This window comes from Canis lupus, chromosome 24 (genome assembly GCF_003254725.2).
Source record: "Canis lupus dingo isolate Sandy chromosome 24, ASM325472v2, whole genome shotgun sequence".
Taxonomy (NCBI): Eukaryota; Metazoa; Chordata; class Mammalia; order Carnivora; family Canidae; genus Canis; species Canis lupus.
Window position 1 is genome coordinate 16752444 of NC_064266.1, and position 25057 is coordinate 16777500.

The window sequence follows — 25057 nt, forward strand, 5'->3', positions numbered from 1 at the left end:
AATTGAGAGATTTCCTGTTGCCTGGAAAATGCTTCTGAACTAGTTCTATAAGTAAATTGATTGATAGGCAGTATTTCTAGATAATTTCATTTATTCCCTGGCTTGAGAAGAAAAAAATTTCAATGTATTTTAAATTTATATATTTATATATTTATATATATTTTTGTATATATAAATTTTTATTTATTTATTTATGATAGTCACACACACAAAGAGAGAGAGAGGCAGAGACATAGGCAGAGGGAGAAGCAGGCTCCATGCACCGGGAGCCTGACGTGGGATTCGATCCCGGGTCTCCAGGATCGCGACTTGAGCCAAAGGCAGGTGCTGCGCCACCCAGGGATCCCTGTATATATAAATTTTTTAAACTAGTTTTCTATTTTACCCAAGAGCCACAAATGTTTTGTAGCTTACAATTTTTACATATGATTGATTTTAATGAATTAATATGTATACATTAAAATTTATTAAAAAATTTTTTTTCATGAGAGACAAAGAAAGGCAGAGACATAGGCAGAGGGAGAAGCAGGCTCCCTGCGGGGAACCAGATGTGGGATTCAATCCCAGGACCCCGGGATCAGGACCTGAGCCAAAGGCAGATGTTCAACCAGTGAGCCACCCAGGAGCTCCTACAGGATCTTTTCTGGGAGTTTTATTTCCAGTTACTTCAGCTCTCCTGAGCCTTGCCCTCTCCCACACAACACTTGTGGAATCTCTGCACACATCCTGTCCATCCTAGGTCTCACTTGTTCTCTACTGTTTCTCCTCAGGCACTCTGGTGCTCTCTGGTTTCCTCTTCCCTTCCTCACCTTTTTTACCAGCTGTGGATGCCACAGGGAGTCATGTGATTGCCCACTTACTGGCATCTTGGTTTCTTCACTGAACTGTCTGGGTGATTTACCAGCCTTCCGCAGTAGCACAGTTCTGCTATTTCAGTTTTTCCACAGTTTTTGTCCTGGTTACCCTCTGCTTGGAGAGAAACCAGGTATCAAAGTGACTTTCTCCATCACCCATTTACAAGTTCTGGGCTCAGCCAGACCCTTGATTCTTTTTTTTCCTTTTTTCTCCTTATGTGAATCTTTTCACTCTTCTTTTCTTCAATGTCATCCTCTCTCCTCTCCACCATGACTTCCACTTCTTCATTAAGAAAACAAGTTACCAGGTAGATGTTCCCTCAACTTCTGCCCTCCTCCCTCATTAAGCATTGAGAAACAGTGACTATTTGTGTACACCTCTGCCCACTTTGTTCCACAGAGGATGTGAGGTAACCCCACAGGTGGTCTGTGTGGAACTGTTGTAACAGATCCTAGAAGTTTGCCTACCAGGGTTACAGGAGAACTGCTTCCTGGTCCCAGTGGCATCGTTAGGACTTCTGGTCCCTGGTTTATGGAGACATGTTTGTGTTTTCACAGAAAGCGGGGTCTTAGAAGTGGCACAACCCTCGGGCTGCGGCAGGTTTAATGCCCTCTTGAGATGACAGAGCCCATCCGGGGCACAGTCAGGGCTGGAAACTCCATCACCTCTTTTGTGGCCTTGCCTTATCTTAAATGAAAATACTTCAGATAGATATTTTTCCCCTGGGAGGGAGGTGGGATTGGAGGTGACAAGGAACTGAAATTTATTTGTAATTAAAGAAAAATAGATAGTGGATCTACATGGAACAAAGTCTAAGAGCTTCTGAGGACAGACCAAGTAATTATGTCTCCTTCCTGTCTGATTGCAGATCCCTTCTCTGCAGGCAAGTACTTGTACCAGGTTTTATTTGTGTGTTCTGTGTATTCTTTTGGTAAGAGTTTGTTCTTTAATAGTGAAATTTCACATGTAAAGAAAATGAATGAATGAACACTCAGAGGCCAGATACTCAGATTTAATAAATCTAAACATGCTGGTGTCTTTGCTTTGTCTGTCTTTCTTTTAAAGGAAATAAAAACATTTTAGATAATCTGTTCTTTGCTAGTGTCCTCTCCTTCCCTTCTCTAGCAGAGGTAACTCTGCATTTACATTTTTACTTTTTTGGGGGGGAGGGTAGAGGGGAGGGAGAGGAAGAGTATCTCATACAGGCTCCACACCTAGTGCAGAGCCCAATATGTGGGGCCCAGTCTCCCGACCCTGAGATCATGACCTGAGCTGAAATCAAGGGTCACATGCTCAACTGACTGAGCCACCCAGGCGCCTCTTGTATTTTTACTTTTGTATTACATGTTTATATACCCATAAACCCACATTCAGTGTTGACTGCATGATTTAAAACCTTAAGCTCATGTGGCATGTGTTCTTCAGCCTGCTTGCTCATTCAGGAATGTCTCAAGGCATGTTGACCCAAGGGGCTAGATAGAGTGAATTCATTTTAGTTGTTCTTTTTTTATTCTATTTAAGCATCAGAACTTATATATTCTGGGATGCCTGTGTGGCTCACCGGTTAAGTATCTGCCTTCAGCTCAGGGCATGATCCTGGAGACCCGGGATGGAGTCCCACCGGGCTCCCTGCATGGAGCCTACTTCTCCTTCTGCCTGTGTCTGCCTCTCTGTGTCTGTCATGAATAAATAAATAAAATCTTAATAATAGTAATAAAAAAAGTATGGCTCAGGCATTTCTAATATAACCAAATGTGAAACAGAAGCTTTTTTTCTCTGACATAACCTGGCTCCTTTTTTCTTACTGTTTCACCATTGTTAACATACTGATTTATTAATATGGCTCAAGATGTTTTCTTGCGGCCAGTTGGGAGGAGAGGACATACTTCCACTCATATCCCATGGGCCAGAACGTAGTTGTGTGGCCACATCTAGCTGCAGGGGAGGCTGTGAAATGTTGCCTGAATTTCATTGGTTGTGCCCAGCCTAAAATCAAGAGTTTTTATAAAAACAGTAATTGAGTGAGGGAGGACTCTTGGAAATATATAGTGGTCTCTGACACTTCTGATAAAATATAGAAGTAGTCACACAAAACAATGCATAGTTGGAAATAAGTTGTACATTTTACATTTTAATTCTTTTTACTTTTCTGTATGTTTCAAATTATTCAAAATATTTTTTTGAAACAAAGTTTTGTATTTACCAATTATTTTACCAAGTGTCAATTCAACATTGTAACACTAGGGGGTGGTGTTAGGCAGTGCATTTGCTGTTTGTGTTTCTAGAACTATTTTTTTTCTCCCAGGTTGGGCTCATTATAGAATCAGAGCAGTTTCTGTCCAGTTGGTAATCCTAAACTTTCTTTGTTGTCTTACTCAGTTTTTCAACAGTTTCCAACATTGAAATGTCAATGTGTAATGTTTATTAGGAAAGATAGAAATAAGCACATATAAGAATGTTTCTCAAAAGTTTAGATTTTGTTTTTAAAAGGAAAACATAAACTGGATATTGCATTAATCAAATTATATATTTTCAAATGCTTAATTATTTCTTGGGATGCCTGGGTGGCTCAGCAGTTGAATGTCTGCCTTTTGGCTCAGGGCGTGATCCTGGGACACAGTATTGAGTCCTGCATCAGGCTCCCTGCATGGAACCTGCTTCTCCCTCTGCCTGTGTCTCTGCATCTCTCTCTGTGTCTCTCATGAATAGCCTTTAAAATAATTATTTCTGAAGAGTTAAACATTTTTTTTTGTCTTAAGTTTAGCCTTTTAGTTGGCTTGCATCATTTTTTTGGTCCTAAATTTACCAACTTTATAGGTACTAAGATTTGAGCTACCTTTTTTTTTTTTTTAAGATTTTATTTATTTATTCATGAGAAACAGAGAGAGAGACCGAGAGGTAGAGACACAGGTAGAGGGAGAAGCAGGCTCCAAACCAAACTGGGAGCCTGACGTGGGACTTGACCCCGGGTCTCCAGGATCATGCCCTGGGCCAAAGACGGTGTTAAACCGCTGAGCCATGTGGGCTGCCCGATTTGAGCTACTTCTAATTTGTCTCTTAATATAATGGGTGAGGCATAAAACTTAGAAAACCAGATGAACACAAAAAAGAAATACTCAGAATCCTGCTTTATAGAAATGACCACTGTAAAGAAATTGGTGTATTGCCATATACTTTCCTAGTATACTTGTCCGTGTCTGTATACAATACTTTACAAAGAGGGGGGATTATATGAGTTAATGGTAGTGCTAAGGATTTTTTTTCTATGTTCATACTGTATGAACTACCTATTTTTCTGAAGTGTCTTATTCTAGATTTTTTAAAATAAATTTAACATTTTATTTTTTTATTTTTTATTTTTTAAAGATTTATTTTTATTTATTTACGAGAGAGAGAGAGAGAGAGAGAGAGAGAGAGAGAGGCAGAGACACAGGCAGAGGGAGAAGCAGGCTCCATGCCGGGAGCCCGATGCGGGACTCGATCCTGGGACTCCAGGATCGCGCCCTGGGCCAAAGGCAGGTGCAAAACCGCTGAGCCACCCAGGGATCCCCTTATTCTAGATTTTTAAACTGATTTTCTGAGACCCATTACCTATGAATAATTATTTTCTTTTTCCAATATTAGAACTTTAAAACCTTTTTCCAATATTAGAGCTTTAAAACGCAGTAGTTAGGATAATTGTATTTTTAAAAAATATTTATTTTTCTTTCTTTCATTCATTCATTCATTTTATTTATTACACCCAGAGAGAGGCAGAGTCCTAGGCAGAGGGAGAAGCAGGCTCCCTGTGGGGAGCCGGATAGGGGACTAGATCCCTGGACCCTGGGATCACGTCCTGACCAAAGGGCAGACACTCAACCACTGAGCCAACCAAGCACCCCTGTTAGGACAGTCTTCTATACTGGAGGCTGTGAGACTCCTGTTCCTGGCTTTATGGGTACTGTGTGGGGTATTTCAGGGTAAGTATCTCATTGGTTATGTCATGAGATGGGGATGCTTTTTGAGGACCTTTTTTCCTTCTTTGTTGAATGTGCTGAGTTTTATTTGAAAATTGATGCTGAGTTTTATCCCATGCCTTTTTGGTTTCTTCCTTTTACTTAGTTGTAGTACTAGCTTTCCCCTCCCTTTTCTTTGTCAAGTTTGTGATCAGGATGATGCTAAATTTCTAAAATGGTTAATAGGGCCCCCCCCCCCCCCCCCCCCCCAGTGCTCTGGAGCTGAGTAGCTTAGGAAGTTCCTATTTCTTAGTGCTTGGAGACATTTGCCTGGGAGGCTACCAGGGTCCATGTATTTTTGAGTAGAAGGTTTCTATCTTGCCTTGGCCTTGGGAGGCTTGTTTAAGAACCTTCTTGGATGTATTTATATTAATTTACTTTTTTTTTCTTGCCAATTTTTCTGTCTTTCTCTAATTTCTTATGCTTTCTTTAGGGTACTTTTATTACTCATTCTTTATTGTTGTAAGGGTGTTTTTACAGTTTCAGTTTCATCAGTTACTTGGGAGAAAGTTGAAGATTTTGAAGTTGTTGCGACTTTGTTGTTTAATAATCCTTTTGACATTATGGTCAGGCAGTGAGAAATAATAAATGCTCCTTTTCTTGGGGGCTGAACTTTTCATTTGGCATGATGACCAGTTTTAACAAATGTTCTGGAACCAATGAAAATAAAGCTCTGTGGGGTGCACAGTTTGGTACCTATTATGTTAGTCTTATTTGTTATATTGGTCACATTTCCTAATCAATAAAAAATAAAGCCCACGTGGAGATTGCGCCTGTGTCCCTGTCCCTTGACCCTTCTGCCCCCATCTTCTTGGAAACAGGTACGTTTATGAACTCGTGGTCCTTTCTTCCATATTGTTAGCCAGTGTGGACTTTATTTCAGTGAAATACTGTTTGGAACATAAAAACTGGCATAAGATTTCTGGTCTGAATTTTTTACTTTAGCAATGGAAAGTTAGCCTTTTTCTCCCCCCATTTGATACTTCCTGGCATGATTTCATAGTGTCTGATATTTAAAAAAAATGAGGCAGCATTAATGTTGCTTTATTCTTGTGTCACTTTAAGGTGTACATTTGGGCATTGTCATTTATATTGATACATCTGAGAATACTTTGCATTTAAGTCACATTTAGTTTGTGTTTTAGTTTGTAATGTTCCCATTTTTTTAAAGATTTTATTTATTTTATTCATGAGAGACACACAGAGAGAGAGGCAGAGACATAGGCAGAAGGAGAAGCAGGCTCCCTGCAGGGAGCCCAATGGGGGATTTGTTCCCTGGACCCTGGGATCGCTCCCTGAGCCCAAGGCAGATGCTCAACCATTGAGCCACCCAGGTGTCTTTCTGTTTCAGATTTTAATAGTGGTTTCCTTTAAGTAAAAAACACTTTTTAAAAACCTATCCAAAACATAAAAACCCCATTTCTCCAGTAGTTATCCCATCCCTAAGATCCATTGGTATTTTAAAAGTCCTGCATGTTTGGGAGATAAGTTTAAGCATTATCTTATTGCCTATCTTCAGTCTTTAATAATGTCATCTTGCTCGACCTGCTTTATTAATTACATTTCCACATAACCTAGCATATTCTTGGAGAATAATTTGACCTATGCATTTTGTTTCATAATCAGGTTTATCTTCATTATTTAGTTTCGTCCTGACCTTGATGGTTTTGTTTGGCATATGTGAATAGTACCTCTGTATTTTAGGGGCCTTTCTGAATTTTATATAGTTGGAAGAATAACCTTAACCTGTCCCTCCCCTTTCTGAGCCCCTGCACATCTGAGGTGGCATTTTTTTACTTTCTCACATGAAGGGTAGCTTGTCTGGATATAAATTCTTCGGGAAAACCTTTTTTTCAGTTCTGTCTTCATTTTCTATCGATTTCTGGCATTTTTATGCTGCCTTGGAAAATCCTGGAGTTCATCTTAATTATTGCTACTACTTAACCCAAATACTTTCTCCTTCTTCCTGGGTGTTTCTACAACTTTTTCTTCCTGTAGCTAAATTAGTTTGCCAGAGGGTGTACAAGAACAGGTTTCTTCTCTCTGAGTTTTGTATGAATCTGGCTTACTTTGTAATCTCTCTACTCAGATTTTTCTTAATAGAGAATAAAAACCTTCTATTTTGATATCTTTTTATATCTTTTTTTTTTTTAATTTATGATAGAGAGAGAGAGAGAGAGAGAGAGAGAGAGAGAGAGAAGCAGGCTCCATGCACCGGGAGCCTGACATGGGATTCGATCCCGGGTCTCCAGGATCGCACCCTGGGCCAAAGGCAGGCGCCAAACCGCTGCGCCACCCAGGGATCCCCGATATCTTTTTATATCTTGAAGCCTGTTCCATTCATTTTTTTATGAAACCGTCTTATTGAGATAGATTTCACATGCCACAGAGTTCGCTCCTGTTTAATCTGCACAGAGCAGCAGCTTCCAGGGAATCAGAGACTTGTGTAACCGTCACTGTCAAGTTTGGAACATTTTCTTCATCCCATAAAGAAATGCCAAATTCATTAATAGTCACCTCCATTCCTGTACCCCATCTCCACCCCAGGCAACCACCAATCCACCTTCTGTTTCTGGATTTGCCTAGTCTGGACATTTCATGTGAACGGAGTCCTGCTACATGACTGGATTCTTTGTTCTTTTTTTCTTTTCTTTTCTTTTTTTAAATAAATTTTTATTTATTTATTTATTTATTTATTTATTTATTTATTTATTTATTTATTTATTTATTTATTTATTTATTAATTATAGGCACACAGTGAGAGAGAGAGAGAGTCAGAGACACACAGGCAGAGGGAGAAGCAGGCTCCATGCACCGGGAGCCTGACGTGGGACTCGATCCCGGGTCTCCAGGATCGCGCCCTGGGCCAAAGGCAGGCGCTAAACCGCTGCGCCACCCAGGGATCCCTCTTTCTTTTTCTTAAAGATTTTATTCATTCATGACAGAGAGAGAGAGAGAGAGAGAGAGAGAGAGGCGAAGAGACACAGGCAGAGGGAGAGAAGCAGGCTCCATGCAGGGAGCCCGACGTGGGACTCGATCCTGGGTCTCCAGGATCACACCCCAGGCTGAAGACAGGCGCTAAACTGCTGAGCCACTGGGGCTGCCCTTCTTTGTTCTTTTTAAATCTAGTCAAGGAGCACTAATTTTCCGTGTCTTGTATTTGCTGTTTGCTTTTGTCCGTCCACACTTCTCATCTGTGAACTGTTACGGCCTTTCTAGACTTTTCCTTGTCTCTCCGTGTTTCTCCGACTTGTCCTCCTCCACCTGCTTGTTTTCTGCTCTTTCCTTTGGTTTTCACTTCTCATTGTTGCTTCTTCACCACCCTGAGCTTGTCCTCTCTTGGTCTGTGTCCATTTCCTTCACATAATTGTGTGATCCCATTTCCCTTTTTTAAAAATAGCAACTTTTTAAAATTCCTTTTTGTTCCAAATTGAAATTTTCTTCTGATTCCTGCAGTTTAACCTTTTTGAGGTTAAGAGTCTTCACAAAACAGTCTGGGAACGATTCTTATGTTCAGGATATGGAGACTGGATTATTTTGCCCACAGGCCGCATACTGGGTCCTTCTTTTCACTCACTTTGGAAGTAAGGGGCCTTCTGGTCTGTCTACCTGGGCATGTAGACCCGAGGTGTTGGCTGTGTCATATGTGACCGGGGCCCTAGGAACTTCTGTGACGAAGCTCCTGCTCCAGAACTGTTAAAGCTCATGGCTCCCAGCCTTCTCCCCACTCCCACTGCAGCTTCTACTCCAGTCAGGTGGCACCTCTCTCTTGTGCCCACCACTGACTTCCCCTAAGATGATTCACAAGTGAGTAACCATCAGAGCTGCTGTTGTCTAGGCTGTCCTGTCTCTCCCTCTGCCTTTCTCATGTCTTCCAGGGTGTACTGTGCTGCCCCTTCCTGCTTGAGCCATGTGGTCCCTGTGTGGTGTTGGGGAAATAGAGGCAGGTTCTGGCCCTCTCACCATATCCCAGGGGCGCAGGTGCCCACCACCCGGGTTTCTGGCAGGCCCTGGCCTGGAGCCAAGACTAGGAAAGACAAAAGTATGATGACAGGTGTGGCTTCTTCCCTTCTGTCGGTACTAGATTGTCAGTGTGTGTTTGCTATCTTGCGTGTGTCTGCAGGCCCTTCCACTCCTCACTGGGGCCTCGGCAGTGGGGACCTGCACATCAGATGCCACACGCATCGTAACCCGCATTCAGTGGTTGACTCTCAATATTGCAGTTAGTTGTTGCTTTTCTTACTATTTCAATGAAGAGATTGTGCTTTGAGATGTCTTTTTAATCTTTGAAAGTCTTTGAGCTTTGAAAACAATTGCTTTGGGGCCCCTACCCTAGATGGGGAAATGAGAAATTACCAGGAAGTAAGAATTAATCGCTCCTTTCACTGAGCTTGAACACAGTTTGAGTGGACTTGTTCATCTGACCAGGAGTGTTTGGAAAGATAGGTTTTAATTTCCCTTATTTGTGTGGGTTTGAGAAATGTAATCCCAGCAACTGCTTGGTTTCCACAATAGAATATCCACCCGGCCACATAGAAACCTGCTCTGGATCAATGGTGAGCAGGCCATACCAGAAGCATGTAGTAACCATTTGTAACCAGGTGGTGGCTGTTGTGTAATGTCTGACTAGGTGGTATGGTTATACAATTTTGGCAAGTCTGTGTGGGTTATAAAAGCCGAAATTCCTTCAGCACCTGAAACGGCTCATGCTGAGCATCAGGACGATCCGGCTCAGCACGGGTGCCTGCACAGAATTGGTGGGTTGGACACTGATTAACGAGTATTTTTGTGGAGAGGGTAAGATTTCTCTTTTCAGGTAAGACCATTTCTTGGTCCGTTAGCTCTGCTTTGGGGAATTAGTGTCTGTGTCTGTCTGTGTGTGCATCTGGGCCGGGTGTTTGCGTCTGCGGCCACATACCTTATCACTGTGTGTGCTCCTGTCTGTGGTTGAGTGGCTGGTTTTGTGCACATACATAGCTATGTCTACGGGTGTCTCTGTGGGTGCGTGAGGAGCCTGTGACTCAAGTTTGCCCAGCTGAGTTACCAGAAAGTCTCCAAAGTCTGAGTTCTCTGGACTGTCAATATTTAAAAAAACAAACATTAGCATTTATGCAACTCTTAGAAGGCAGTGCCCTTCATTAAACATGTGAGAGAGTGACCTTAAAACCCGATCTGCAGCAATTGAAATGTCAGATGCTATGCTTTCAAGTGCTCATTTACCTTATTTTCTGAGTGAGGTCCAGTCCTGGGCCATCCAAGATTTCATGTGCTCTTTTATGCAGATTTTTAGGGCCTCAAGGAAAAGTAAGGAACACAGATTAAACTTCATGGAGAGCGGGAGTCTTTTATAGCTGAATACATCAATTTTTTAATCCTTTAAGGTTTGGGGATTATGAAAATGTTAGGTTCAGATGCTAAAGAAAGCTGTGCATCTGTGGCATAGGATTCTAAGTGACTGTAGTCTCTGTATTTTTTTTTTTTAATTGTTTTTAAATTTAAGTACTCTCTACACCCAGCGCGGGGCTCAGACTCACCACCCGGAAATCAAGAGCGCTCACTCTTCCGACTGAGTCAGTCAGGTGCCCCTAAATGGCTTTTTTTGTTTGTTTTTTTTAATGAATTAGGAAGAACATGTTCCTTTGCAGGGGAAAAAAACCCACAACCCAACTATATAACCTACTCCCAGGCATAAGATGTTTATTGACCGTCAGGAAACAGGCTCCCGTTTATCGAAGGTCAGGGAGAGCCTATTTGGATCACCGAGTACTTGGGGTTAACTTGGAGAAGAATTACAGTGTCCCAGACCCAGGTAATTGCAGGGCAGTTGAGGCAAACCCATTATTCAGTCATCAGGTAATCCATCAGGGTAGGTGAAATTTCAGAACGTGCTTTTCCTTATCTTGGGAAAGCGTATGAGAGAGGAGGAGGAACTCTTGGGAAAGCAGGGGTTGGTGAGGAGGAAAAAAGATGTCACAGAAGAGATTTGCAGATGGAACAGATGACAGGTAGTGGAGAGGACTTAAGGAAGTGTGCTGCAAAACCCAGCAAGAATAAGTTAAGAAATGAAGGAACAATGGATGGAGTTTGACCTCTTTCTGCAGGTGAGAGAAGGAAATTTGGCTTTGGCACCAAGGACAGGAAGAACTGATAAGAACATTCCAAAGAGGAATGGTATGGTCTAAAGAGTAGTTCATGGTGAGGGCTGATAACTACAGGGAGCTTGAGGCGATGGAGTGAACTATCATTTGGAATGCTGCTGCAGGCACCTGTGCCCCCCCCCCCCCCGCCCCCTGCAGAGGCAGCAGGGCAGAGTAGTGAGAGGTGACTCCATGCTCTCCCGAGGCTTCCCCTGAGAAACAGGAGGCACGAGTTCCCAGTTGTGCTGGAAAGGGAAGATGGAGCAGGAGCTGGAACAGTGCCAAGGGGTGCTCAGGGTTAGCAGGGGCCAGCCATCCCTGGAAGTTACCTGACCACGCAGGTTTGTCTTTGTACTGGGAAAGGGGCAGGGAGATAACAAATGACAAAGATCATTTGGAGGTGTGCAAGAGGAGGAAGCTTTCCTTGCATTCCTCAATAGCACCGGGGGCTTTTTTCAGCCTCGTCCAAAATGACCTCCGTTCATCTTTGGGCCCTGTTCTGTTAGTCTCTAAGGGAATTGAGAGCAGATTTCACGCTCTCAGAATGGTTGTTGTGGCTGCCATTCGCCCTTGGCTGTTGTCCAAGGGAAAAATCAGCCTCTCTGCTTCAGTTTTCTGAGTGGTGTGACAGGTGATTAAGAATAGCCCTTCCCAGCTTTGTTGCAAGGGTTAAGCGAAATCCTGTTTGTGTCTTGGATAGGATAGGCAGTCAGTTAAATCTGAATGTGTTTTTATCTTGTCATTAAAATTGCATATAAAATTAGCTTTCCAGTGGCCCCCAAAATGATTAATACATTTAAGAGAGTCTTTGTGAAAACACTGTTGGTACAAAAATGGGATGTAAAACATACAGTAGGAATAAATGTAGTAAAACCAACCTTGGGATACCTGGGTGGCTCAGTGATTGTCTGCCTTCAGCTCAGGGTGTGATTCTAGGGTCCTGGGATCAAGTCCCACATTAGGCTCCTTGCAGGGAACCTGCTTCTCCCTCTGCCTATGTCTCTGCCCTTCTCTGGGTGTGTCTCATGAATAAATAAAATCTTGAAAAATTCTGGACTCTGCTTGAATTTTCTCAAATATACTTCTGTATTTTGATTCTGGCCTATAAGCTCTACCTTTTGCTCCATTACCTCCCCTTCTCCCCTCACTTGTCCAGGGCACATGCTTTCCCTGAATGAATATGGAGGGTGAGGATTAGGTTTTGTTTCAGGTGTATCACTTACTGGCCCTGAAAATAAGTTTTCTTTAGATATTTGAATGCCTTTTGTGTGGTAGACACTGCCCCTGTCCCTATTCCTGCGTGGTCTGGGAGCTGGCCCAAGCCATGTGCTTAGAGGGACAGCTAACCCAGGAATTCTTTTGGAGGAATTCTTCTTGGAGGAGGGAGGGGACTTCTTGAGCTTCATCCTGGGAACTGCAGGTTCATGTGGTCCATGTGGATGGTACCTGGGGCAGGAGAGTCATGGTTAGGATAATGAATCTTAAAATCTTGTCATAATTTGGGGAAGAAACTTCTGCTGGATGAGATCAGCCCCAGAGGTGGCTGTATAGCATCTAATACCTACAGCATTAGGTCAGAAACATGAAGATCAGTATGGATTTTAAAGTCCCCAAACCAGTGAAACGAGCTGCTTTGACCTTTTACTGTATGCTTGACTCTCTCTTCCCCTAGCTGAGCAGTCAGTGAGTCAGCATCTTGCCCTCTGGGTCCCATGACCATTGCTTTTCATGGCTCAGCTTGTATGTGAACTGACATCAGCAGAATAGCCCCTCTGACTGGATTTAAGTGCTCTCTTAGGATTTAGAGTTTAGTTTGGGTCTAGAGCTTACTCTGTACTAGGGCAGTTTGGGCCCTGTCTCCAAAAGAGATGGAAGGGGTCTTCTGCAGGCAGGGAGTATTCTTTAACATCTTCTGTTTTACCAATTTGTGAATTTTATGCTCCTTAAAATATTTGCTTTAAGTTAGGAATGATCCTCCCTCACCCCTCGACTTTCCAGGAGGATTTGCCGTGTCTACCCGGTGGTCCTGCAACCCACCCTTGCGGCCCCCATTTCCAGGTGATACCCAAGTGGTCCAGATGCCTTTTCTTCCACCTTCAGAGTGGGGCGGTTGACATGGGTGTGACCTCTAAAGCGCTGCTCCTCCTGGGGTGTCCTCAGTAGGTGTGTTTTTAACAGGGAACCTGGCAGTGAACTCTGGTCTCCCATTCAGAAACCCAAGTTTTATTGGCTGCTTTGAAGCATTTCTTTCTCTCAAGAGAAAAGTTGACAAATCAAGACTGTGACAGAAGACTAACAGCTTGTTGGGTGGCGTTGGAGATTTTTTTGATTGCAGTCATTGAGGTGGTTCAGTGTCAGGCTCTGGCAGATGTTAAACAGAAGCCACTTGGAGGCCACAATTTTGGATACCCTCTACCCATGTAGCAAGGAGATATGATGATACTTTATTATCAGTGTTCTTATCTTGCACCATTTGAACAGACTTTTTCTTTTTCTTTTTTTTCTTTAATTTTCTTTTTTTTGAACAGACTTTTTCTATGGATATGTTACTTGAAGCCCAGCAAATAACCTGATCTAAATTGGGTACCTGGGGGACACCTGGGGTGGCTCAGTGGTTGAGCATCTGCCTTTGGCTCAGGGGGTAATCCTGGGATTCCAGGATCAAGTCCCATACTGGGTTCCCGTGGAGAGCCTACTTCCCCCTCTGCTTGAACTCTGCCCTTTTCTCTGTGCCTCTCATAAATAAATAAACAATCTTTAAAAATAAAAATAGTAAATTGGGTACCTGGAATATGCCTTTTTTGTCACTGGGTAGGGCTTTGGTTACATCAGTGACTTTTAGGATTGTTTTTGTTGTTGGTTTTTAACTGAGCCACAGTAAGGTATTTTACCTTGAAACTAGATAGCCTTATCTTGGGAGGTGTACTCTGAAGTTTCTTGTCCTGTTAAATATCATTGTCTTAAAATTCTGGTTGAGATCCACTAGGGTGGATATCATAGCCCGCTGCTAGTGGGTAGTAAATTGCAGTTTGAAAAATAAGAGCAAAAGTTCGAAGTGTTTTGGAAAGGCTGTAGGAGGATATTTTCCCCCCTCTGTTATACCCCATGACACTGTAACTGTCATCACAAGATCAAATAATAACCACCACTTACAGGTTCATTCATTGTTGCCTAAAGGAAATAATAATAAGTAGGATGAATGTCAGAATCGTAAACTTTCTAAAGCAAGACCCTATGTATTAGGCAACCACTCAGGTCCTTTCATTTAAAGGGAGTTGAGCATGTATAAATTGAGGTTATGTGTTCCAATAATCTTTTTTTGTCTTGGATTAAAAGCATTTAAGTCAAATGTTAGCATTTAACAATTTAATGGAGCAGTCACAAGTTCAACTATAATCCTCTAATAATGGGATTTAAGCAGAGAGGGAGCCACGGATTGGCTTTTAAAATGTGCTTTATCATTGAACCTGGCCAGCCCTGAAAGCTCTTGTTTGTACCTTGGTAGGAACCAAACTACAATGTGGCAAGTTGAGATTTTGAGTTTCTTTATCCTAAAGTTTTCCTTGTTAGTCATATTCTCAGCTGTCTGGATAGGTTTCTGCAGGCAGAGAAATTACCCCATCCCACGTTACCCATACAAAGGTGGGGGTGATCTGAGAATCACTAGCATCAGATGTTTGCGTGTTTGTTAAATTTATTTTTAAATTTATTTTTAATTTAATTTTTAAAAAAGATTTTATTTATTCATGAGAGACGCAGAAAAAGGCAGAGACACAGACAGGGAGAAGCAGGCCCCCTGCAAGGAGCCTGATGGGAGACTCAATTCCATTCCGGACCCTGGGACCACACCCTGAGCCGAAGGCAGATGGCTCAACTGCTGAGCCACTCAGGCATCCCTAGGAGCTTGGGAGTATAAAGATGAGTTGTACACAAGGAAGATTCTACTCTTCGGGAGGATTCCTAGTGGTTAGTTCATTCAGCTATTGAGTGCCTTGGACTAGGAACTGCTAAATGCTGAGAGGAAGACACGTTTTCTTTAGGATTTGGTTTTACCTCCAAGAAACATGAAAAGGCTTGGTTAGAAAACTCCAGGAGCAGTTCAGCCTTTAAATTCCGGTTGGATAGTACCATCATTAAAAAAAAATTTTTTTTTAAGATTTTTATTTATTCATGAGAGACACAGAGAGAGAGAGAGAGAGAGAGAGTGTGTGAGAGAGAAGCAGAGACATAGGCAGAGGGAGAAGCAGGCTCCATGCAGGGATCCTGATGTGGGACCCGATCCCGGGTCTCCAGGATCACACCCTGGGGCTGAAGGCAGACGCTAAACCGCTGCGCCACTGGGGCTGCCCAGTACCATCATTTTTCTAAGTCAGGTAGCCATGGTAAGCCACAGTAGGGAGTTGACCCATGCCTCGACAGCAGATAAATGGTCAGATAAAAACAATTAAGTACGGAAGATATGATGACTGGCTGAATAGTTGATCAAAGAAGTACTAATTCAAAGCTGTTACTCTGCATTTGTTCGTGATTATTGGTGGCTGGCTAGCTGGTGGTTCAATCCCTAGGGAATTGGAAGTTTACTAAAGACTTGAATATTTTACTTCCCTACTTGCTCATAGCAGAATTTGCTAAATTACTGTTTTTCTGCTCTGACAGGCGTAGATTTATTTTGAGGTTGAAAAAAGTTATTTTTTATGAGACTGTAATGATTTCCTGCTTGCTTTAAGGTGGTGATTCTTAACCATGGCTCCAGGGGGAGCTTTATAAACCGAATGCTCAGGCTCCATAGGCCTATTCGGCAGTTCTGTGGGTAGGGGACCCCAACATATATAGTATTTTTAAAATTCATAAGTGGTTCCAACATGGAATCACAGTGGAGGATAGTTTCTTTGGGGGCGGCCTTGGGTATGGGTACACCTTTCAGTGTTAGTCCCCCCCCCCCCCCCGCCTTTCCCAGCTAAGCGTAATTTATAGAACTTAAGTTTTTCTCCGTTTCTTTTCTGACAAGTTATTTTACAACTTGAAACCTAAGAACTTTATTCCATGTGTCTTGTCACTCTAAGCCTGTGTCCTGACCACTCATCAGAAAGGAACAAACTGTTTTGTGTGGTCTTGTTATGAGGAACTGACCACGTTTCTGGATTTGATTCTGAACAGAGTGATGGAACCAGTTGCTGATGTAGGCATCATCAAGCTCTTCAGGGAAATAGAGGGACATACTTTTCACTGTTAAGTGTCTCTATTTTCTGAGTTATTTTACTTAAGTCTTTTGCCCCTTATCAGCATTTTGGTTGACCTTTTGGTGTATGTATGTATGTATGTACACTTAACACACACACAGTGGTTTAGGTTAGTGCTCTATATAACTTTTTATCACTGTATGAATTGCCTTTAATTCTTTTCACTCATTGCCTGATTTTTAAAAATTGGTATTTTTTATTGTAAGAACATTCAGCCTAAGATCTACCCTCTTAACATCTTTAAATGTACAATACTGTATTGTTAACTGAACAGTGTTGTATAGCAGATCCTAGAACTTACATTTTATTTTATTTTATTTTATTTTATTTTATTTTATTTTATTTATTCATGAGAGACATACATAGAGAGGCAGAGACACAGGCAGAGGGAGAAGCAGGCTCCATGCAGGGAGCCTGATGTGGGACTCCATCCTGGAACTCCAGGATCACACCCTGGGCCCAAGGCAGGCGCTTAACTGCTGAGCCACCCAGGTGTCCCTAGAACTTACCTTTCACAATAAACTTTGTACCTCTTGAATAGCACCTCCCTCCCAAGTCCCTGGCAACCACCATTGTATTCTCCGGTTTCTGTGAGTTTGACTATCTTAGATACCTCCTATAGATGGAATCATGCCCTCTTTGTCCTTCTGTGACTGGCTTATTTTACTTAGCATAGTGTTGTACATACTTTCTGTACCTAAGATAGGGTGAACATCTTTCCATGTCAATAAATATTTCTATGTCATCTTTTTAATGTCTACATGGTATTCCTTTGTGGGAACATACCATAATTTTGCCATTCAGTTCCCTAGTGTTGAGTATTAGATTTTTCGTGATTTTTGGTCTTATTAATAATGCTAACATGCACAATTTTGGAACTAAATCTTTGTGTCCTAATTAACAAGTATTAATATATCTATTAACAAATACTAGAAACGAACATGAGTATATCTCTTCTGATGTGTATAACCAAATTGCCTCTCATTATCAGCAAACTTATTTTTCATTAGGTGTGTGTGTTTTTGTATTTGTTTACTATCTTACAAATAAGCACATTAAAAACAAACCACATAGGGGTGCCTAGTGGCTCAGTTGGTTAAGCATCAGCCTTCGGCTTAGGTCATGATAGCAGGGCCCTGAGATGCAGCCCCACTTTGGGCTCCCTGCTCAGTGGGGAGTCTGCTTCTCCCTCTCCCTCTGTGCCCCTGCACTTGTGTGCTGTGTGTGCGTACTCTCTCTCTCAAATACATAAATTAAAAAAAAAAAGCCACATAAGTTAAAAAAAAAAAAAAGTACCTCATTTTATTGTACATTTCATTTGATTTTGGACACGGTTGGAACATTTATTTTGTTGTTTGTATTTGAGAGGGATTAAAGATTAGAAGCTCATATATTTTGTCTTTTTTTATTTTAAGGACTTTTGTTTCCTCTTTATTGATTTTTAAGAGCTCTTCAAATACTAAAGATATGAACACATGATCTTATATAGGGTACATTTTGCTTTTTAACTTTGTGTGATTTTTCTCCATACAGAAATCTAAAAAATTTATATTGTCTAATCAGCCTCTGTCTCATTTTCATCTTTAATGACATTCTAAGAAGGGAGTCCTCCACCCTTACGTTATATAACCATTAGTGGCCCGCCCTTCCTTTCTTCCATTCATCTTTTTTTTTTTTTTTTTTTTTTTGGTGTGTGTGCTGACCTTAGGACTTGGTTTTTCTGCATTTTATTATCTAGTAATGAGCTGGTTGTTTTGGCATGTTGTATTGAAAAATCCATACTTTGCCTTATGATTTGAAGTGCCTCCATATCATATATTTCTTGGTTTTGGGGGTTTCTCTTGGTTATTTGTTTTTGTGAACTCTTCTGTTTATTACAACTTTATTAGAGTTTCTTTCTGATAGAACACATGTTTATTTTTTCAGATATTTATGGCTATTTTTTTATTGCTATTTTTGCTTATCCTTCAGGAATTTTAGCAAGCCCCCTTTCTCTCCTTTGGGGTATTAATTTTTATTAAATTTATACACACACACATATATATCATAAAGTGAATATTCTTATAGCAGCTCTCTTATTCCAGGATGTAGCCTGTTTCTCTGGTTATTTAGATCTGTTTTATGGCCCTTAGTAATAGTTTATTGTTTTATTCAGAAAGGCCTTGCACATTATTTATGAAATCTAAGTAATGGCTGTCATTGCCATCTTAAACAGGATTCCTACATCCACCCTTATCTTTTGGGGCAGTAGACTTTTTTGTAGATATCTCAGGTTTTGTGGCCCAGATATCCTGTCATATGTTATTCCTTGCTGTTGTTTACTATTTAAAAACGTAAAAACCACCCTTAGCTGGGGACACTACAAAACCAGGTTAGACAGTACTTTGCTTGGGGGTTGGGGGTGGGGACTGTAGCTCTCACTGTGTCATCCTTGTCATCTCCAGTGAGCCTCATCTCTCATCTGACAGCTCCTCCTCACCCTTGTTGCCGGATCAGGGGCAAGATAGCAGTGGTTTTGCTTAGTCTTTCTTTCCCAAGATGCTTGTTGCTGGCATTTGGGGAATGTTAGAGTCCATCAGCACTGAAAGAGCTCTGCTAGTGTGTTTTGTACCTAGCCATCTATCTGCTGGTAGGTTTGCTCAGATTTTCCTGCTTCTTGATAGTGGTTCTGATTTGGTCTTTTACTTGCAAACACTTCTGTCAGCTGAACGATCACAGTGATGTCAACACCCTGGCGTGTCCCTGACACCAGTGCACCTGGTGTGTCACAGATGTGGTTGATGTTGGCTGATAACTTCCTTTTCCAATTTAGTGAGAGTATTAAGAATGAGTGTTACGTTTTATTGGTACTTTTATTTTTTATTTTATTTTATTTTATTTTTTACTTTTAATTTTTAAACATCATTTATTCATCTCACAAATCCTAGGAAGCCTTCAGTACAGGTACCAAGTCCGAAACTGGGAACCAGGGATATGGGAGGTAGACTCTGCCCCTTGTTCTGACAGTGGTCTGGCTGGGTAGGCAGATGGATCTCCCCACAGTGTAGCCATCTTTGTTGTTCCCCCGTGCCATGGTGATGTGTGGCAACCAGAGGATGCATGTGTGGGAATTACCCCAATGGAAAGGGGCGAGCGAGGTAAAGGGTATTTATTTTGGAGGCACTGCACATGGAAGAGCCTGAGGAGCTAGTGGAGGACCCAGCACCTGAGGACCCAAAACAGAAATGACAGCATAGCGGGCCCAAGCTTCCCAGTAGGCATCACTGTGACTCTATAGCCTTGCTGCAGAATTCGGCTGTCATTCTGAGATGCATCAGGACACCAGCAAAGGGCACAATGGCTTCTGGTCATGCTGGCTGATTTGTATGGATAAGAGGAGTACTCGAGGTGGAACAGGACCGGGAGATCAGAGGTGGTAGGATGGTGTCAATGCTGCAGAGCGCACAGATTTGGGAGTTTTCTGCTCTGGGAGATGTGGGCTTCAGCTTGGGAGAGGGAGCTCGGCAGTCCTTGCCCCTTGGGGCCCCCTCAGAAATCCCAGAGCCGATGGCACACAGCAAGTTGGGCAGAGACTGTGCTTCCAGGCCAGCTTGTATTATGTTCGCTCAGGGAGGTTGGCTGGAAACTGAGCATTCGAAGGACAGTCTTAGGTCTTGATTGTATAAACACTGTTAGGATGGGAATGCTCATTAAAGTTTGAATCGTGCCCCACTGTTTAAGGCTGTGTGTCCTTTGGCAAATTACCTCACTTCTTTGCAGCTCAGCTTACCCTTTTGTGAAGTGGGCACATGCTTGCAATACTGTGCTTACTTGGGAAAATGAGGTGCCACTGACACAGTGATGCAGGTACTTAGTGGTAGGGGACTGTAGCTGTTACTCTCACTGTGTCATCCTCGTCCTTTTCATCCCCAGTGAGCCCCATCTCTTGTCCGACAGCTCCTCCTCACCCTTGTCATCGAATCAGGGGCAAGATAGCAGTGGTCTTGCTTTCCCAAGGAGTCTTTCTTTCCCAAGGAGTAGGAAGAGGGGCAATGGATGGACTGAGGGTGGGCAGATCTTCCCTAGTGAGATTCCATGGGAGATCTTGTCTTTTGTTTCATTATAAACTCTAAACCAGACCTTAAACCCACCCCCACCCCCCTTTTATCTTTATCTGGGCCTTGGCATTACCCCACTCAAGTTCAGCCTGTGTGGATGAAGCACTCTGATCTCAGGTTGGTGCCCGGGTTTTTGGTCTTGAGGCTGTCTTCATAACTCTCAAGTATTTGGCTGTGGATGCTCTGTCATCTGGGGCCTTCCGAAGTACATTTCTGTGCTCGGTGTTCGCTGTCTCCTTCCTTCCTTCCACCCTCTGTTTGTCTTCCACTCTTCCCAGGTCGTGGCACTCCCTGCCCTGAAGCCTCTCTCAGAGCATCATTGCCTTGCACTTTGTTTGGGCCCATCCCCTCTTGTGCTCACTTGTTTCCACGTCTTCAGGGCACTCCAAAGGGTGCTGCTCTGTAAGAGATGGCAAAGGCAGTCGGTACGTCCCAGTAGCGCTCATGAGGGCCAGTTAAACACTAAGTAGAGAAACAGAATACTTGATGGAGAGTGGTCTTGCCACAGTGGCACTGTCCCCCTTTGTTCCTGGTCATGGGGGCAGTGAGGAGGGCTGGTTGCTGCAGTGGATGATTGTGTTTGACATGAAGATACAGTTCAGCTAGGAGAATAAAAGCATTCTCTGGTAAAAAGCCCTGTCTTTTTCCCTGAGGTTAATGTGGGTGAGTGCGGGTTTGAGAGCACTGCCCGTCTGCTCATGGCGGTGGGGCTGCGTGATTTACGAAGGGCTTACTTGGTCCTTCCGATAACTGCAGAGTGTAGTCTTGTAAAAACCTGGCAGTGGCTCATGGTCCTCTTTGCTGGTCCCCTCTTCTGTGAAACCTAAGCTTCTCACAGCTAAGGTGAAGGTCTGTCAGGGCTGCTTCAGGGATATTTTATTGTCATACTGTGTGTGTGTTGTTTTGTTTTGTTTTGCTTTGTTTTTTTTTAGATCTTGGGAAGCTAATGGGTGGTAAGAGCTAAGACAATGTAGAAAATTGATGGATTTGATTATAAAAATGAAAATAATTCTGAAAGATCATCCACAAAATTCATGAGCAAATAAGAAGCTGGGATAAGATATTTGGAACCAATAAAGCAGAATATTAAAGGGTTTATGTCCTTAAAAAATAAAGATTTTTAAACACTATAGGCAAGGGGATACGAAGATAAGCCACAAAAGTCTCTGTACTTGCTAGCAGACATGAAAAACTCGTGAGTCAGTGCTTCACAAAATCCTACCCACTGGTGTAGGTTTGTAGTAGAGTTCTCAACTTTGATGAGATGGACCGATTCTTTGCTGGTGGTATTGCCAATTAGGAGAGTCTTCCTGGAAGATAATTTTATGTCTCAAAAGCCTCATACAGTTATCTCCTTAGTCCTCTTCAGGGACTCTGTTCCAGGGGACTGGGATGTGCAAAGGGTTTGTTACACAGTACCATCACATTTCATTGTAATTATTATAAGTATGGTCTCCCACATGGCCACCAGCAGAATTATAATTTCTACACTGGAACTTATCACTGTTACCATAGTTCTGAAGAATAATGAGATGTGTATATGCTAGAAAGGTAGTGGTGGGTTTTGAAGGGGGTGGTAGGATCACTGGGGGTTGTCTGGATGCAGAATTTTAGGGCTGCCTTCTTTCCTCTTGGAATACTGCCAGCATCACGTGGTGGTGGTGGTGGTGGTGGTGGTGGTCTTCGTTGTCTTTTTTACTATTAAATGAGAAGTCTTATAAAAGACCATATATGGATCTTCCCTTAGTAAACAATCTTTTTGTTTGTATGTTTTTTCCTGACAAATAAAAACGTCTTTCCTGTTGAGATTTTGTATCTTCAGAATTTAGACATTTTACTGGGGTGTGTCCGTGGGGTCCTCTTTCAGTATTCTTCCCAGTCTAGCTCTTGAGATGTCTGGTGGAGGTGAAGTCTTCCTTTGCTGTGAGGATATTTTTGTCTGTTACTTCTTTGACTCCTTATCCATCTGTTCTCTTACTGTCTCTGAACACTCCTCTGTGTATGTCTGTATTTCTTTATTGTGTGAGCTGGATGAGGGAGGGAGGGAGAGAGAGAGAAGGGGAATCTTAGTCGGGCTCCATGCTCAAGGTGGAGCTGGATGCAGGGCGGCTCGATCTCGCGATCTTGAGATCATGACCTGAGCCGAAGTCAAGAATTGGACACTTAACTGTGAGTAAGCCATCCAGGTGCCCCTGGAAACTCCTCTTATATAGACATTGGTTCTTCTGGTACTAAAATCTTTTTGTGGAATAGTTCTGATAATTTATGAGCTTAGCTCCCAGTGTATCTATCAAGAGATTATATTGGCAGTTATTTTTAACCTCCAAGAACTCTTTGGTCATTTAGTTCTATAGTTATTACTATTTTGTGAATCCCACTGAAGATATGAGTTAAAATTACTTTTAGGGTACTTTCCTGATTCTTTTTTTTTTCTGCCTCGTCAGGCATTTAGTCTTTGTAGCTTGGTCTGATTTCTGCTTGTTTATTCCCCTCTGATGTCCCCTGACATGCCATCCCATCCTTGGTGCCAGCACTGGGGCTGGCCCCCATTTTGTGTACAAGGCTGCAGAGTGGTGGTCTCAACTGAGCTTTTTGAAGTCGAGTCCTCTGTTAGTTGCCAGATGGGTGTGCTGTGGGGATTGCAGAGTGGTTTTAAAATGTGATTTATGCTTTTGTATTTCCAAAAAGTCTCTGCAGTGTTTTTATAACCAGAAATAAAATAGTATTATATGTTATCACTATCTTGGACTCTCAGATTACAGACCCTGGTGCCATTTTGACTTTTTTTTTTTTTTTAAGAATTTATTTATTTATTCATGAGACACAGAGGCAGAGGTACAGGCAGAGGGAGAAACAGGCTCCTCACAGGGAGCCCCATGCGGGACTCAATCCCTGGACCCTGGGATCATGCCCTGAGCCAAAGGCAGACGCTCAACTACTGAGCCACCCACACGTCCCACCATTTTGACTCTTGCTCTGACCTGTGTGCTTGACATAGTGGGTGCTAGTTCTAGTTCTCTCCCAGTTTCTCTCCAACCACCTTTCTTCCTCTTCCGTTGCTGCTGCCCTGCAGCCCTCATCCCTTATCTGCACAGCCACTCCAGGCTTCTGACCGTCATCTCTACTTGTCTTCTACTGTGTCCACTATGTACACAGTAGAGAAGTTCCTTCCCAAAGCACAGATCTGACCACTATCCTTATCCTTTTTGGGTCTCCCTATATTCTCTTCTTTTCCCTGCTGAATTGAGTGGAACTTATTTAACTCAGCACGCTCCTGGTCCTAGCTAGTCCTTCTTAGCTGTGCATCCACCATCACCTGTGCAGTGAGCTGTTTGGTAACTAATCTCACTGCTTCTCTGATGTACCTTTGTACATGGTTGGGTTTGGTCTGCTTCACTTAGGTGGGCAGAGGCAGTCTGGAGGTGACAGGAAGCTGGCCTTATTGCACTCATCTATTGGTGGTGTCCTAGTGACCAGATGAGCAGCCTGAGCACTGTACCGGGCATAGAAGGCCCCAGATGAAGGGAGACAGAGAATCCGAGAGAGAATCACTGAAAGATGTATCCAAGGCTTCAAGAAGAGGACAAAGCATGCTGACTACAGAGTGGAAGTATGTATGTGAGGAAAAGACCAGTAAATACATAAGGGTAGAGCTACTATAGTTCAAGAAAAGGTCTCTAATCTGCTCTAGGAACCTGAGCAGCCATGTAAAGAAGTAGCCTCACAGGTGAACAATAGAAGAAGGGACACTCCTGCTTCTTTACAAACTTTGTTTTTCTAGGAATTCTTTGTTTTGTTTTTGAATTGTAAAGCACTTTAAGTGAGAGCACAAGAAAAAGGTTAATTCTGAGTAAAATCTCTGTTAGGGCCACAGGTAGAGCCTTCAGGGTTTTCAAAGCAATGTCCATAACTTCCCCTCTGAGTACAGAAAGTCCTCACTTTTTTTTTTTTCCCTCTCACTTTTATATATAGGAAACTACATAGTAAAATGGGTCCTCATATCCCCTACAGGCAGCAGAAATGAATAAGGAAAAATATAGCCCGCTCATCCCTGCTATAATAAAAGGAAAATTATTTAAAAAGTCACAGAATTGCAGTAAGTCTCATAGACTTACTCCTTTACAGGGTTCTGTCGGGGGATATACTTCCCAAACTGGAACATGTATCCCTTGTTCTTGTGCTGAGGATCCACATGGCACATGGGGTATATCATTTTTGGAGGAGGGAGATGTTTTTGTTTATTTATTTATTTATTTTTTGGTGGGGGGGATGTTTTTAAACCAGGGTTTCTCAGCCTTGATAGTATTCACATTTGTGGCCAGGTTGTTCTTTATTTTTTTCAGGTTGTTCTTTATTATGGAATCTATCTCATGCATTGTAGGATGTTTAGCAGCACTCCTGGTCTCTACCTGTTAGATCCTAGTAGCTCTTCCCTGATTTGATGACCAGAAATATCTCCAGGCTTTGCCAAATGTCCCCTGGAGGGAAAATCACTTCTGGTTGAGAGCTACTGCTTTAAACAGGCATGGGTATGATGTAACCAAGAATGCAAAATGCACATGAACATTAAACTAGAAGAGTCCAGGGATCCCTGGGTGACGCAGCGGTTTGGCGCCTGCCTTTGGCCCAGGGCGCGATCCTGCAGACCCGGGATCGAATCCCACGTCGGGCTCCCGGTGCATGGAGCCTGCTTCTCCCTCTGCCTGTGTCTCTGCCTCTCTCTCTCTATCTGT

At 42.5% G+C, this 25057-nt stretch overlaps 1 protein-coding gene across 9 annotated transcripts in view; it reads left to right on the top strand.

Moving 5' to 3' along the window:
• The window catches only part of SLC23A2 (solute carrier family 23 member 2), a 142100-nt gene that overhangs the window by 41037 nt on the left and 76006 nt on the right, over positions 1–25057 (top strand). The window contains exon 1 of one of the 9 annotated variants that reach the window (XM_025469385.3): positions 9648–9666. The exons of the other annotated variants lie outside the window; for them this stretch is intronic. The gene's annotated coding sequence lies outside the window, so the exon portion shown is untranslated. Of the gene's footprint in view, positions 1–9647; positions 9667–25057 lie in introns of those variants that run through there. 9 annotated transcript variants of the gene reach the window in all.